Genomic DNA, 14,792 nt, shown 5'->3' with positions numbered 1-14,792 from the left:
TAAATTTTCCTTGAGACCGGCTGACTTTACCGATCCAGAATAGAGATTGTTATCTTGAATCCTCACCGTCAAAGCTGTGATTGGGAGGAGTATATAGTTGTGAGGGCAACCTCTGTGCCGAGGTAAAAGAAACGTTGATTCGTAGGCACAGAGCTCTATTAGTGTTAAAACCGAGAACAATTTTAAATTTTTGTCTTGGGAGCTGTGAGTGGGCGGCGTGTATATCCCAGGTTATCATTCTTGCGGCTGAAAAAAGCACCGGGTAGTAGGCACAGGATTTTTAACCACTGTCTTGTATAAAAAAGGGCATTGACTCAAGGGATGAGAACATAATTTTGCCCCTTTATAGGTCCCTGGTAAGGCCTCACCTTGAGTATGCGGTGCAGTTTTGGGCTCCAGTTCTTAAGAAGGATATTAATGAGCTGGAGAGAGTGCAGAGACGTGCAACTAAACTGGTTAAGGGGATGGAAGATTTAAGCTATGAGGTGAGACTGTCGAGGTTGGGGTTGTTTTCTCTGGAAAAGAGGCGCTTGCGAGGGGACATGATTACTCTGTACAAGTACATTAGAGGGGATTATAGGCAGTTGGGGGATGTTCTTTTTTCCCATAAAAACAATCAACGCACCAGAGGTCACCCCTTTAGATTAGAGGAAAGGAGCTTCCATTTGAAGCAGCGTAGGTGGTTTTTCACGGTGAGGGCAGTGAGGTTATGGAATGCCCTTCCTAGTGATGTGGTAATGGCAGATTCTGTTAATGCCTTTAAGAGGGGCCTGGATGAGTTCTTGATCAATCAGAATATCCAAGGCTATTGTGATACTAATATCTACAGGTAGTACTAGTGGTTGTATTTATAGTTTATGTATGTGAGTGTATAGATTGGTAGGTGTGGGTTGGGTGTGCTGGGTTTACTTGGATGGGTTGAACTTGATGGACACTGGTCTTTTTTCAACCCTATGTAACTATGTAACTATATCTCCTGTGCCGAGGTAAATCATATGAAGTTGTAGGCACCAGGATTTAAAGTCTCAAGTTAAGACTGCTTGACACTCCAGCTGAGAAAGAACACCTTTGTAATCTTTGATCTCGTATCTTGACATTAGAATATCAAGAGCCAATAGTGGTGAAGAATTTTAAGTTTGTTAATGCGTTACATAATGGCTCGTAGGGGATTGTAAGCGGAGATTGTCTTTGGGCGACAACAGGGTGTTTACGCGATTTAATTACAATCCCCGTTTACCTCCGTGAGACCAGTGAAAGTCAGTTGAATACTAACCGAATCGGAACCGTTATTGTACAAAAAGATTTGTTATTAACAGGCCCGGATTTGTGGAGAGGCCACAAAGGCCCGGGCCTAGGGCGGCAGAAGTTTAGGGGCGGCATGCCACCCCGCCGCAAGAACATTTTTTAATTTTGCTCCCATACGGAGCAGTCGGGACCTCTCCCCACTGCTCCGTATGGGAGTTAAAAAGAGCGTTCGCGCATGCGCTGGCACTTTGCGCATGCGCAATGGGGAGCTGGCGCTTTGCACATGCGCACTGGGGGCGCGTTCGCGCATGCGCATGGGGGACTCCCACAGGGGCGGCCTCTGGGCGCACCGAAGAGAAATCCGGCCCTGGTTATTAAGCAGTCGCGTACTCTCTGAGATTCTAGCGCACTAGGTGCCGGTGCGTGAGGCGCGGACATAGCAACTAGATGAACACCATTTTACGAACTTTACCCCAATTAAGTGGGAGCAAGTCTTGACCGACATGTATGCACATAACAAATATTGAATGCTCCTCACCTAATAAGCGCTGTGGACCATTGTTAAAGTAGAACTCTCCCCTACCCAATCAATGCATGGGAGTTATAGTTCAGGCCGATCGCTAGTGACTGTCGTACCGATTTGTGTTGGCCTCAGCGCAGCGTTTTGAACTCCTGTCTGGGCTATAACTTAGCCCCCTATCTATATATAATTTACACATCTATCAGCTTATATGATACTCTGTAAGTAATTGGAGCTTATGCTGATGGCTTGAGATTCCGGTGTGATCCAGTATTATGCCTATGCGCAATGACGATGTATGCTATAAGTTAATCTGGGTATATACATCTCTGTCCATACCAAAGGAGGAATAGCACATAATAAGAAATAAAAATCAATAAAGAAACGCAAACATGTTAATAGTTACCATTTTTCATTAGCATTATTCTGAGTGGCACAGCCGCGGATTTGAACCTGTGAAATAAACAGGCTAAAAACTTACCGTACGTTCCTGCTCCTACGTGTTCCATACGAGTCGGTTACCTCTGCCGATCAATTGCTTTAACAAAATTACACACAATAGAACAATAAACTAACAAAGAAATGTGAACATGAGAAGAGTTATTAATCTCTCATCAGCAACACTTTGAATGTTGCAATTCGGGAGGTCTGGGACTCGAACTTTAGAACCCTGTGAAACAAACAGGTTAAAAACTTACCCTGTACTCTCGCTACTTAGTGAGCCACACATTTTTGATACAATTACCGGCCACTTGCAACATAGTAGAGGTTCTAGTCGAGAACATCAGTACTACTGCTTACACTGGATGTATTTGTTACACTTGTTATATTGATTTGAGGAATTCCTTTAGAAACCTCGATAGAGCAGTAGCGTGACAACTGTCACAGTTATGTCAGTACAATCCACAAATAAGGCATAGGGTAGTTATTTTAGAATTTCCTTTTTCTTGCTTTTCTATATTTTTAAACCAATATGTTTTAGTATCTTCTCAATAAAGGTTAAATTTTATCAGTTATAGGTGTGCCAGTTCTATATATGTGTCTTTTCAATTGATTTAAATTTCTACTACACATCTGAGCACCTTATAGCAGAGTTGTAGTGCAAGGTTCTCCTTAAACATATACATATTCCTGCAAGTCTGAAATTTGCATTTGATAGTTCTCTATAGTAAAATAAATGAAAAGAGACTTAACACTTATGGCATGAACCTAAAACTGCAATAGATTAAAAATACTAAGCTAGATAAGTAATGAAGAGCTATGTTGTGTTATTGTTTAATAAGTTGGTTAGACCTAATGTGCTCAGTTCTGGAAAGAGCAACTACTTCAAGACCTTAGCTAAGGGCACACAAGGCGTAGGGTCCACTTCTCTTCACCTGCTTCTTGTATATTGGATATTGGTTTGCAAAGTGAAAAAGCATGCATTTTCATGCCTATATCTAATCTGTGTAGCTGCACTCAAGCGAATTCCAAGCCTGTTAGTGGAGCTTCACACAGGAGCAGATCCACTTCTGCATGCAGAGAGAGATGGACTGCACTCCCTGTGTGCCCTTAGCCCAGTGATCCCTAACCAGTGCCTCGTGTGCCATGTTCCATGTTGCTCACCAACCCTTTAGATGTTGCTACCAGTGGCCTTGAAGTAGGTGCTTATTTGTGGATTCCTGGCTTGGGGGCAAGTTTTGGTTGCTTTAAAACCAAGTGGTCTGCCTAACAGAGCCTCATGTAGGCTGCCAGTCCACATAGGGGCTACCAAATAGCAAAGAACAAGCCATATTTAGCACATCCAGAAACTATTTTATAGTCTGCTGGCCCTGGCAGTGGAGATACAAAAATGCAAAACACCCGGAAAGATTTAATCAATTATATCATTTGGCCCCATGTTTTACTACAATGTTTATTGCATTTTCTGCATATACTGTATTTTCATGTTCAAAAACAGGCATTTAAATCAGTGTTAAAAATATGTGAAAAAAGCCATAGTCACATCAAGACATATTCAATGTGTTGCTATTATTATTAGTTTGTATAAAATTATCTGTCTATTTTTAATATATGGGCAAATCTCTGCTTGGTTGCATAGTGTTGCAAAAATTGTCCCCACTGTAGATTTCTATAAGGGAGAGTTCTTTAAGATACCACAAAATGGCAATTTCTACTTTCATGGCAGCAACTCCAGCAAAGGAGCCCTGAGATACATAACCACACTCTGAATGGGCAGTGTACTAGGATCTGATGTGTTAGCTAACCCTATGTAATTAGCGTGATAATGAGCTGGTCCAGGATATTTTTGTAATCTTTATGTTCCTATTACATGTGGATTAATAGCAGTGGAGAAAATGCCACTAAAATTAAAGCAACGAGTTCAAAAGTTTTAGGCTGTGATAGATTTTAGCCAGAAAACTGGACTTTCTACTTAATATTTGACTCAAAGTCTACCCATTCTTTTTAAGTCACTGTGTATTCATATGGGCAGGTTTAGAATGGCAGTGTCCAGAAAAGTGTGAAGGGAGCGCATATATAAAATGAAACGAAACAACTAATAGTGTAATGACGTTTTAAACCTTGGTTCAACTAACAAAGCCAATCACCGTATTGTGAATGATAAATATTAATATATCCACCACTGTGTGCAGTAACTCTAAAGGCTCACCGGAAGGCGATGAAATCAAGCTCTACAGCGGGAGATCAAGGTTAGATGTAGGCGAATCCACAGTTCAAACAGAAAGAGGAAAAAACGCCAAATAGTGTAACATCGTTTAATATAAAATTTCTGCTAAAAATAAAACTACTTACAAAATGTAGAAGTAAGCAGGCGAAATAAAACTCAACGCGTTTCGCGCACCGCGGTGTGCGAAACGCGTTGAGTTTTATTTCGTCTGCTTACTTCACACTTTTCTGGACACGTTTGAGACCCGGTCAAAGGGGTTATTTTCGTAAGAGGAGCAGCAGCATCACAGCCATTACAGCACTTCACTGGAACTTTATTTTGAGCGCTGAGGATTTGGGTATTGTATATACCTTTGTGCACCTGTATGTTTAGAATGGCAGTGGCATGTTCTTAGCTGGATGCAAAATAAGTCATCTCTGCTAGTTGGTGGTCTGGCTACCTGAGGAATTAATCCTATGAAAAGTTTGGCTTTTCAGTATTTATGTGGATTATGTAAAACAAACACTGCATAGTACAGGCATGGCAATTCCGGTACTAAACAATAATGCTTTTTTTATTTCCTTCCCTGACTAATATGAAATAGGACTCCCTTTACTGTCTTTGCCCAGCCCCTCACCCATAATATAGCAGTAAAAAGAGAGACATAAATGTTGATCTAAGTAATTGAATAGTCTCCTGCATTTTGGAGCAAGACCCAAATCCTGTAATGATTTGGTATCAGCCAAGAATTAAAAGGTGTGGTCTCAACAATGGATGCACATAAACCTTAGGTAGAATACACTTCATCAAAATGATCCTATTCCCATAACTTCTATACCCAATACAAATGCTACCTTACAAAGTAAAACCAAAAGATTTGAGAAGCCTGAACAATATTTTTTAGAACCTTCATTTGGAATAACACCCTTGCATTAGCAAAACTCGAACAACCCAAACACTTAAAAGGAACCAACTTACCTAACATCATATTGTACAACGAATCAACACTCCTTAGATATGTTGGGGACTGGCTTCTGAATAGGAATGTCTACGTAATAACATACCTCGGTATTCGGCCGAATCCCTTAACATGGATTCTGTGCATCCCTAGTATTTTCTGATGTTTGTTAGCCATCACAAGTAGCTGCTACTAAGTAGCTCTGCCCTAAGTCTTCACCTTAAGTCAAAAACAACCCAATAAATAGCATCTGGCCAGACTGAAATGCAAAACAACTTTACACATATATCAAACCTGAACCTGAACATTAATTAATATTGATGACGAAGACGCTTCCAAGTTTAAAAGGGCTACAGACATCCCATATACTACTCTAGTAGACATTTAAAAACAACACAATAACATGAAGAAACTCCCAGCAAGTAAATTTCAGAAAATGTCTATACAAATTCTTCATGATTCTTATCTTACCCCAGTCAAAAGGCACAAAACCTTCCTTCAGAGGAATGCCAGAGATGCCGCTCCCCAAAAACAAATCTTGTACATAACCTATGGTCATGCCCTCTGATCTAACTATTCTGGCAAGAAATAGCCTCATCCTGGACACAGATGAGGGGAAAACCTCTTCAAATACATAAAGAATGTATGACCTACAATGTATTTCCGGGACATAACTTTTGTACGATTGTTGTCTGGCAATTATTAATGAACAAAACATCTGATTTTTAGGACTTTATTCCTACAGTTTCAATCTGAATTTTAGTTTTAGATTGTTGCATTAAAATTTACTATCGATATTCGAACGTTCATCATTACTAAAATCTGAATGTGAATGGCCAACTGTGTTCGCCACACATTTGCTTGTGTCAGTACAGCCCCATAAGAAAGAATGGGATGCATTTCGAGAATGCAGAAGAAAACGCTCATCTGTACGAGCCCTTAGAGTTCTATGCTCAAAGAAATTGTGCCTATCTTTTTCCAGTACAGTTGGGCAAGGCAGTTCTGATATGTGTTCTGGGATGTGCCAGTTCTGGGATGTGCCTGACTTTAGCAACCCAAGTTAATCATATTTTTCCCATGCAACCAAAACAACATGAATTGAGTAGTTTTTTTGTAAATCTACAGTTTACTGATTATCTCCAATCCTATTCTGCATTATTATGGACACACCACTAGATGTCCCTTTATTCCTGGCATATGTTTTTAAGCATTATTTTAACACTCATCAGTGGATTACGCTAATGTAGCTGGATTCTCACAATATCACAATATATTATTTAAAGTAAATGCATGCTGCAGTAGTCTTAAAGTAATACTGGACATTAACAGTATAAAGCATCTAAGGATATTCCAATGATAATCGAGTGCTATGTTCTATTATGACTCCCTGTGCTTTTATGATGAGACTGTACCTGTAGGCACCAAACGACTAATCCTCTTTTCTGATAATTGGTTACCAAACTGTTATGTAATGTCCCTGTGCTAGAAAACAGTGTGCCATATTACACGACTGACAGGTCGTGGATCAGTCTGTTGGATCTCTGTGTAAAAGTATTCCAGGGTGGGAGATGGCTTATACATGTGAGGTCAGGGATTAGTAATTGGCCTGATTTTTTCTTGGCCAATGGATTCTGGCCAAAGTACCTGCTTGGGGACCAACAGTTGATTACATCTCAGAGTTGAGTTTGCTGCATGATGCTCAACATTTATTTAGAAATTGCCATGGCATTTCTGCTAGAATAACCCTGACCATTAGATAAAAATGACAAGATCTTTTCAAAATATTGCTTCTAAAAACAATTTAGCCAGAAAAAAAAGGTTAGGTGGCTTAAATTCATTTACTGTGTGAATGGGATCAATCCTAGAGTGTAAGCTCCACTGGGGCAGGTCTAATATAAATTATGGAAATGTATTGGTGCTATAAAATAATAATAATAATTCTATATGCTACCGTGCTACATAAACTTAAAGGTACATAAAACTGTCCCATCTGCATTGCCTAGCTCTCCAAAGTTAGCCCCTCAAGCTTAGTTACAAAATGATTGACCAATAGGAATTATCTTTACCAGTGTGATGTCAGCCTTCTCGGTCTTATTTAATGTAGATAAATATATTGCTATTTTTTATATTTTGTATTCAAAGCAGACAGAATTCTCATCTGAAGAGCCTTTTTGGATAAAGTGATGGGATATAATGATGGGAAAAGTGTTCAGTGGTACTTTGAGGACCCAACTGCTCCAATGTCCTTCAGCAACATTTGAATGGAGCTTGTTATTAAAAGTTTTTGACTGCTTTATTAAGCAATATTAAATGACTTGAAAGAGTAGTCTGTTGTGGAAGACTTTACTTTCAGGGGCTGATTTACTAACATAGATGCTTAATTGTACCAGTGCAGTTAAAAGCATTCTGTAACGGGAAAACATGTTTTTTTGCAAAACAACACATCAGTTAATAGAGTTTTCCCAAAAGAATCCTGCATTGAAATCCATTTTTCAAAAAGCAAATGGATATTTTTATGTTTATTTTTGAAATTTGACATGGGGTTAGACATATCCTTTCCCAGGTGTCGTCAGTCATGTAACTTCTCTAAAAAACTTCAGTCATGCTTTACTGCTGCACCCCCCCCCCCCCCCAGCAGCAGATCTGCAGAACAATTTGAAGGTAGATCTGTAGTAATAAGTCAAATCAACTGGACTTGCTGTATTTTTCTTGTACTAAGTCAATCAACTGGCTTTCTCAATTCAGAATGACTTGTGCAAAGATCTTCCTGGAATAAATACCTCAGCATGTTGCTGGGTTTAACCCTTTCACTGCCAGCCATTTTGGCCAAAGCCAGACTTCTACTGCCAGACAGTTTGTGAACATTTTACACTGTTTCACTTTAGGGGCCTTTCCTCAGGGGTATTTTAGTTTACCCAGGAAAACAATATATTGTTTTTTTCAGGACAACCTAAGCTTTTAAAATAAGCATTTCAACTTGGTAGTTTGGAGTAGACAGACAGTTCTACCAATTCAGGATTCCCAAGAATCTGGTCTTTCTAAAAATGTATAATTTTCTGGGATAAACCTTCTGTTGGTGGAATTTTTGGCCTTGAAATCTAAAGTATTCAGCTTTCTGGAGCAGTGCTTTGGGAATTTGGTAGTGTACTGCTGGGAGTTTTTGACCTATACAAGTGAGAAATCTCCATAAACCTATAAATATTTGGTATTGGCACATTCAAGAGACGTGGGACCTTCCAAATCAGTTGTATTTTCATGCATAAAATATATAGTCATATATTTTTGGAAAGTACACATCCCCCCCGAATCTAAAATGGGTACCCTTGTCTTTCTACTCCAAAGTACCAAGCCGAAAAGCTTTCCGATGACATTTCCAAAAATCCCCTCAAAGCTTCCACTTTGCAGCATCTTATCTCCAACATAGCATTGGGTACCAAGATATAACTCAGGTTTATTAAAGCACATGGCACTTAGAGGCCCCCCAAATATACCTTGTGCACACTAATTTTATGGCTTTCCTTTACCTAATTCATAAACACATGGCAGTTTTATGAGGGATAGAAGCTGCAGAAATGTAGCATGGCCCCTAAAAAATATATATTTTTGAAAAGTACACATTCTGACAAATCCAACATGGGTAAAGAAGACTTTCTACACCAAAGTACCAATCTGGAAAGCTTTCCTAAAGTTAATGGTTTTTATGACTTTACGAAAAAAGGCCTAAAATTGTTGCAATTTGCCATATTTATCATACAACATTTCTTACATATAATGACACATCACCCTAAATATGAATGCCAGCGGTCTGCTGAACAGTTTGATGCCCAATATGCAAAGTATGTGGTGTACAGCGGCACCCAAATGAAAATAGTGCATTGGAATTTTCTCAGCTGCCAACTCAATTTCTGCAAAAAAAGCCCAATGACCATGTATTATGTGCCGTAGGTGTAACTGTACAGAAAAACCCAGAAAACCATATGTTTTTGGAAAGTACACATTCTGACAAATCCAACATGGGTAAAGAGTCCTTTCTACACCAAAGTACCAATCTGCAAAGCTTTCCTAAAGTTAGTGGTTTTTATGAAATTTCAGAAAATCGCATAAAAATGTTGCAGTTTGCCGAATTTATCTCACACAATTTCTTGCATACAAAGGCAAATCACCCCAAATAGGAACACCAGAGGTCTACTGAACAGTTTGGTGCCCAATGTGCATAGATATACCAAAGTCTGTCATGTGTACTGACCCCAAAATGAAAATAGCGCATATGGATTTCTCACCTGCCAACTCAGCTTTTGCACACAGAGCCCCCTGACAGCGTATTATGTGCCGTAAGACCCCCTAACTATACACAGACCCCCAGAAAACCATATATTTTTGGGAAGTACACATTCTGATGAATTCAAAATAGGTAAAGTAACTTTTCTACACCAAAGTTACACATGGCAAAGCTATGCTAAAAACAGATCAGGAACACAGGGATAAAAATGCAATAAAACCACAACAATTGTGCAAATCAGTGAAACAACAAAATAAGCCATATGACAGCGTAATTATTGGTCAAAATATCTGATCCAATAGTCACGCTGTCAAAATAAACAGTTTTTAGGGAAAAAAACAAAACAAAAAAAGTAGTATTGAAAAAAAAAATTAAACCGAGTTTGTGTATACATGTGCACATGTAAAAGTTGTGTGACAATGTGCAAGTATGTATATGAGTGTATATAAGTGTGCAAAGTGAAAAAAAACCTGTGCTAAATTGTGTGCTGTATGTGTGTGTAAATGTATGTAAATGTATATGTGTGTGTAAGTGTGTGTAAAAGTGTATATACATGAAAATAAAATCGCACTTACCTGTCCTGAAGCACGGATCGCTTGCCTGGTCCTTCTGGCTGCAGTCCTCGGGAGGAAGTACGTGGGAGGCGGTGCTGAGGGGGAAACAGGAAGCAGTACTAGCAGCAGACGCAATTCGATCGTGTCTGCTGCTTGTAGTTCGGTCCTGCGACAATCACATCACAGGACTGGCCCCCCAACCCCCTCAGCTTGTTGTCGAGGGGGTTGGGGGCACATCTGTCTCTCTGCACCGGCAGATTTTTCTTAGGTACCGCTTAGGTACCAATAATGTAGGTACTACATTGTTGGCACTTAAGCGCTTTTTTAAAACAACGTAGTACCTACGTTGTTGGCAGGGAAAGGGTTAAAGCAAACAGGGATGCAGTGTTTATTAAAAATCCTTCTGAAGTTTTTCAGACACCCCAGCTGCATATGGGAGGGCCAAGTTCTTTTGCCTGTCCTGCTTTCCTCCTTCACCAGTAGTTTTGGTGTTATTGCTTCTCTTTCTAGCGGTTTTAACAAAGGCCCAGTCTGGATACCCACATGCCTTAGGGGTCCCTCTGAGATGCTCCAACTCTTTCAGCTTCGCCTCTGAGCTTGTGGGGATCTTTTCTGCTCTGTGCTGTAAGGCTCTGATAACCCCCAGTTTGTGAACTAGTGGATGGTGGAAGTCAAACAGCAGGTACTGGTCTGTGTGGGTTGGTTTCCTGTAGACCTTTATTTCTAGCTTTCCACCCTCCCTGACTCTTACCAAGTAGTCCAGAAAAGCCAGTGTGTTATCTTTTTCATCTTCCCGTGTAAACTTGATGTTGTGGTCCACTTTGTTGATGTGCTCAGTGAAAGACTGCACCTCTTGTGTGTGTATTTTAACCCAGGTGTCATCCATATATTGGAACCAATGACTGGGAGTGACTCCTTTGAAGCTATCCAGGGACTTTCTTTCCACTTCTTCCATGTACAGGTTTGCAACAATGGGCGAAACTGGTGATCCCATGGCACAGCCATGCTTCTGCCTGTTGAACTTATCCTTGTACTTGAAATAGGTGATACTTATAGGTCCAGTAATGAACATACTTGCTCTGGGTTAAGCTTTGTTTTGTTGCCAAGGGTGTTGTCTTTTAGCAAATGTTTTCTCTCTGTTTCAACTGCCTCTGTGATGGGAATGCATGTGAAAAGGGATGTAACATCATAGGATACCATGGTTTCTTCTGTGCCCAGTACCAACCCTTGGATTTTGTTTGTAAAATCCTGGAAGTTCTGGATGTGATGCTCCTTACTTCCAACCAAAGGGGCTAGGATGTTGGCTAGGTATTTTGCCACATTGTAGGTCACAAATTTATTCTGCTGATGATTGGTCTGAGCGGGGCCCCTTCCTTGTGTATCTTAGGGAGTCCATATATACATGGAGGGGTCTCCCCAGGGTAGAGGCGATGATACATGGCCCAATCAATGGCTTCATCTTCCTGCAGCTGTTTTAAGAGGTATGTGGCCTTTTTCTTGTAGCTGTTGGTTGGGTCCCTTCTTAGAGCGTCATACATGTTGTTGTCACTTAGAAGTGTGGTCACCTTTGCATGGTAGTCTGATGTATTCAGTACAACTGTGCATCTTCCTTTATCTGCGGGCAGGATGGTAATTTTCGAGTCCTTTTTTGAGAAAGACAGATGATTGGCAAAACGTCTTAAAGAAAAACACAGGAAGTCCAGTTGATTTGACTTATTACTAGAGATATATCATGACCTGGATGAATGAGAATCTTCACAAACAACTGGAAGGTAGCAAGATAGCAGCTTCCTGGCACAGCCAAATCATGACTCCTACAGTTACTTTGGGGCGTATTTATTATGCTGTGTAAAACTAATTCGCCGAAAAAACGGAGTAAAAAGCTGTGTAAAATAAATGGAAAAGATCGCCATCTGAATGCCGGATATTACTTTCCATAAGTTCCGGTGGAAGAAAAAACGCGTAAAACAATTACGCCGATTTTACGCCATTTTTACACGGCGAAGCCTGGTGATGTGTGGCAAATTTTCTCGACGTTTTTTACACAGCATAATAAATATGCCCCATAGTGTACGATAAACAATAGCTGAAAGCAGTTCAAATGTATAGCGCTGGCTCCTTTTAAAAGCTCACAACCACAATGCACTGTGGTTGAGATGGCTGCATACACATCAATATTAAAGCTAAAAATACATGTATTGGTTCAAGAATAACATTTAAAATGGCAGAATCAATTAACTGCAATGTGAACAGTGTTATATAGTAATAAATACTATGCCATAAAATTAGGACAGAATCCCTTTAACCAATCAATAATCAGCTTTATCTAATGGCTTAATGCTTAAATTAAAGAAAATAATGGACTGCTTGCTATGGATATTTGTACTAGTACAATTCAGCACCAGTGTTAAAATTAGTCTCTTTATGTTTATAGCACAGAATTGAAATACAAAAAAAACTACTAAAATATATGACAAAAGTTCTAATATAAAAATAAGTATATTTTAGGGATTATTTCATGGAATCTTTTACAGTCACAGTTATCACCTTCCTTGCTTTACATTGTTTTCGTCTCAATGTGTTTAGCATTCAGTCTTCCCATAAGTGAGAATAAAAGGATAATTACTCTCTCGCTTAAAGCCATTCTTTCCTTGTATATACACTCCACACACAGGAAGTCCTGATTGTTTCTCTCAACGCCTCTGACCTCAGAGCCATACAGTATATTTGATATAGCTGTGGGTGTGCTACTGAAAGAACGGAAGACAAATAACAAGAAGGTCAGGACCCTACATATCTCTCACTTTCCAGTATGAGCATGTATAGAAACATTAGAATGATTCACAGAAGGGTTTCAGTTTGGAAAGTAATATTAATTTCAATAAATAGTTTTACATAGGTGAATATAATATATGTAATGAAGAAGTGACCCATGTTTGCAAGGCAAGGACTATACCTAAAATAAAATGCTTTCCTATGTACTGTAAGAATATTTATTAGATTATAAACAAAACATAATTTTCTTTCTATCATGCAGAAAACATAGGAAGGGTACAAGTTGATTAGATTCCAGACACAGTAGTCCTACTTAAACAGTTTCCAGGAAACCCATAGTGTTCTAATCAATATTAGAATAAATCACTGATTACAATTCTAGCAAAAAAAAAGTTTATACTCCAGATGAATGACTTTCAAGTGATTTAGTTGGCTTGGGTGCATAACAACCAAAACCCTTAATTTATACTTAATTAAGTATAAAACTGCTTGTGTAGAAATAATTTTTTTATTAGCTTCCCACTTCATATGCAGACTGGGTACAAAAATGAAATACAGATTTCAATGCAGGATTCTGTTGAAGAAGCTTTATTAACAGATGTGTTTTGGAAAAAAAACATGTTTTCCCATGACAGTATTCCTTTAAACTTTGATGATACTTTTATTAACACCACATCATAAATTTCATATGCAGGGTACTTCCTAATTAATATCCCTCTAGAAATTATATTTAAAGACAAATATTTTCATATTAATATTTAAATATTTTTAACATGAGGAACAGGGAAAGATATTGAAGGAAATATAAAAAGTTCTGTTTTAGAGAGATTCACATGCAGCAGGATATGGAAGACAGGCAGTCTGTAACTTGGGAAAGCACAGAAGGAGAGAGGTCAGGAGCAGACAGGTAGAATTGGGTGCCATTAACGGGATACTGTCATGATTTTTATGGTATACTTTTAATTTCTTTTTTACTTTTAATTACACTGTTTAAATAGCAAATAATTCATTCTACCACTGAAAATGTTATTCTTGAACCAACAAATGTATTTTCTTTGTTGTAATATTGGTGTGTAGGCAGCATTATGCCTGAGTCTGAGCTTTCAGAAAGAGCCAACGCTAGACATTAGAACTGCTATACTGTATATACTGTGTATTCAGATAACCTATTGTTATTCCTACTCCTATGTAAATGGAGGAGTCCAAAGCCGGACTTGGATTTTTTACTGTTGTGTGCTATTCTGATATCTACTGGGAGCTGCTATCTTGCTACCTTCCCATTGTTTGCTGATAAGCTGCTGGGAGGAGTGATAACACTCCAACTTGCAGCTCAGCAATATAGAATGACTGAAATTTATCAGAGCACAGGTCACATGGCTGTGGCACCCTGGGAAACGAAGAATATGGCTAGCCCTATGTGAAATTCTAGAATTAAATATAAAAATATCTGTTTGTATTTTATGAAACACGGATTTCAATGCAGGATTCTACTAGAGAAGGTTCCCCAGTATTCGTTTAACATAAAGGTGGTACTGAAGTCTAAATGACTGAATCCCATGCATGTAGTTTACACACCAGACTTTTCTATTAGTCCCATTGTTTTTTAATCCATGCAACTACATCCGACTTGTAAGATGCAAGTCAGATCCCATCCTACAAAATCTTCTATGTAGTTTAGCTCTAAGGAGGTTTATGTGCTAAAGAGCCTGAGGTAAGAGAAGGCCTAATTGAAGGAGGAGAAGCCTAGTACCTTTGAAAAAGTTATGGATAGGGAACCAGTAAAAGAAGGCTTGTAATTAGTGTGTATGGCAAGT

The sequence above is a fragment of the Xenopus tropicalis genome, chromosome 1, assembly GCF_000004195.4.
Source record: "Xenopus tropicalis strain Nigerian chromosome 1, UCB_Xtro_10.0, whole genome shotgun sequence".
Taxonomy (NCBI): domain Eukaryota; kingdom Metazoa; phylum Chordata; class Amphibia; order Anura; family Pipidae; genus Xenopus; species Xenopus tropicalis.
This window is presented reverse-complemented; position numbering follows the sequence as displayed.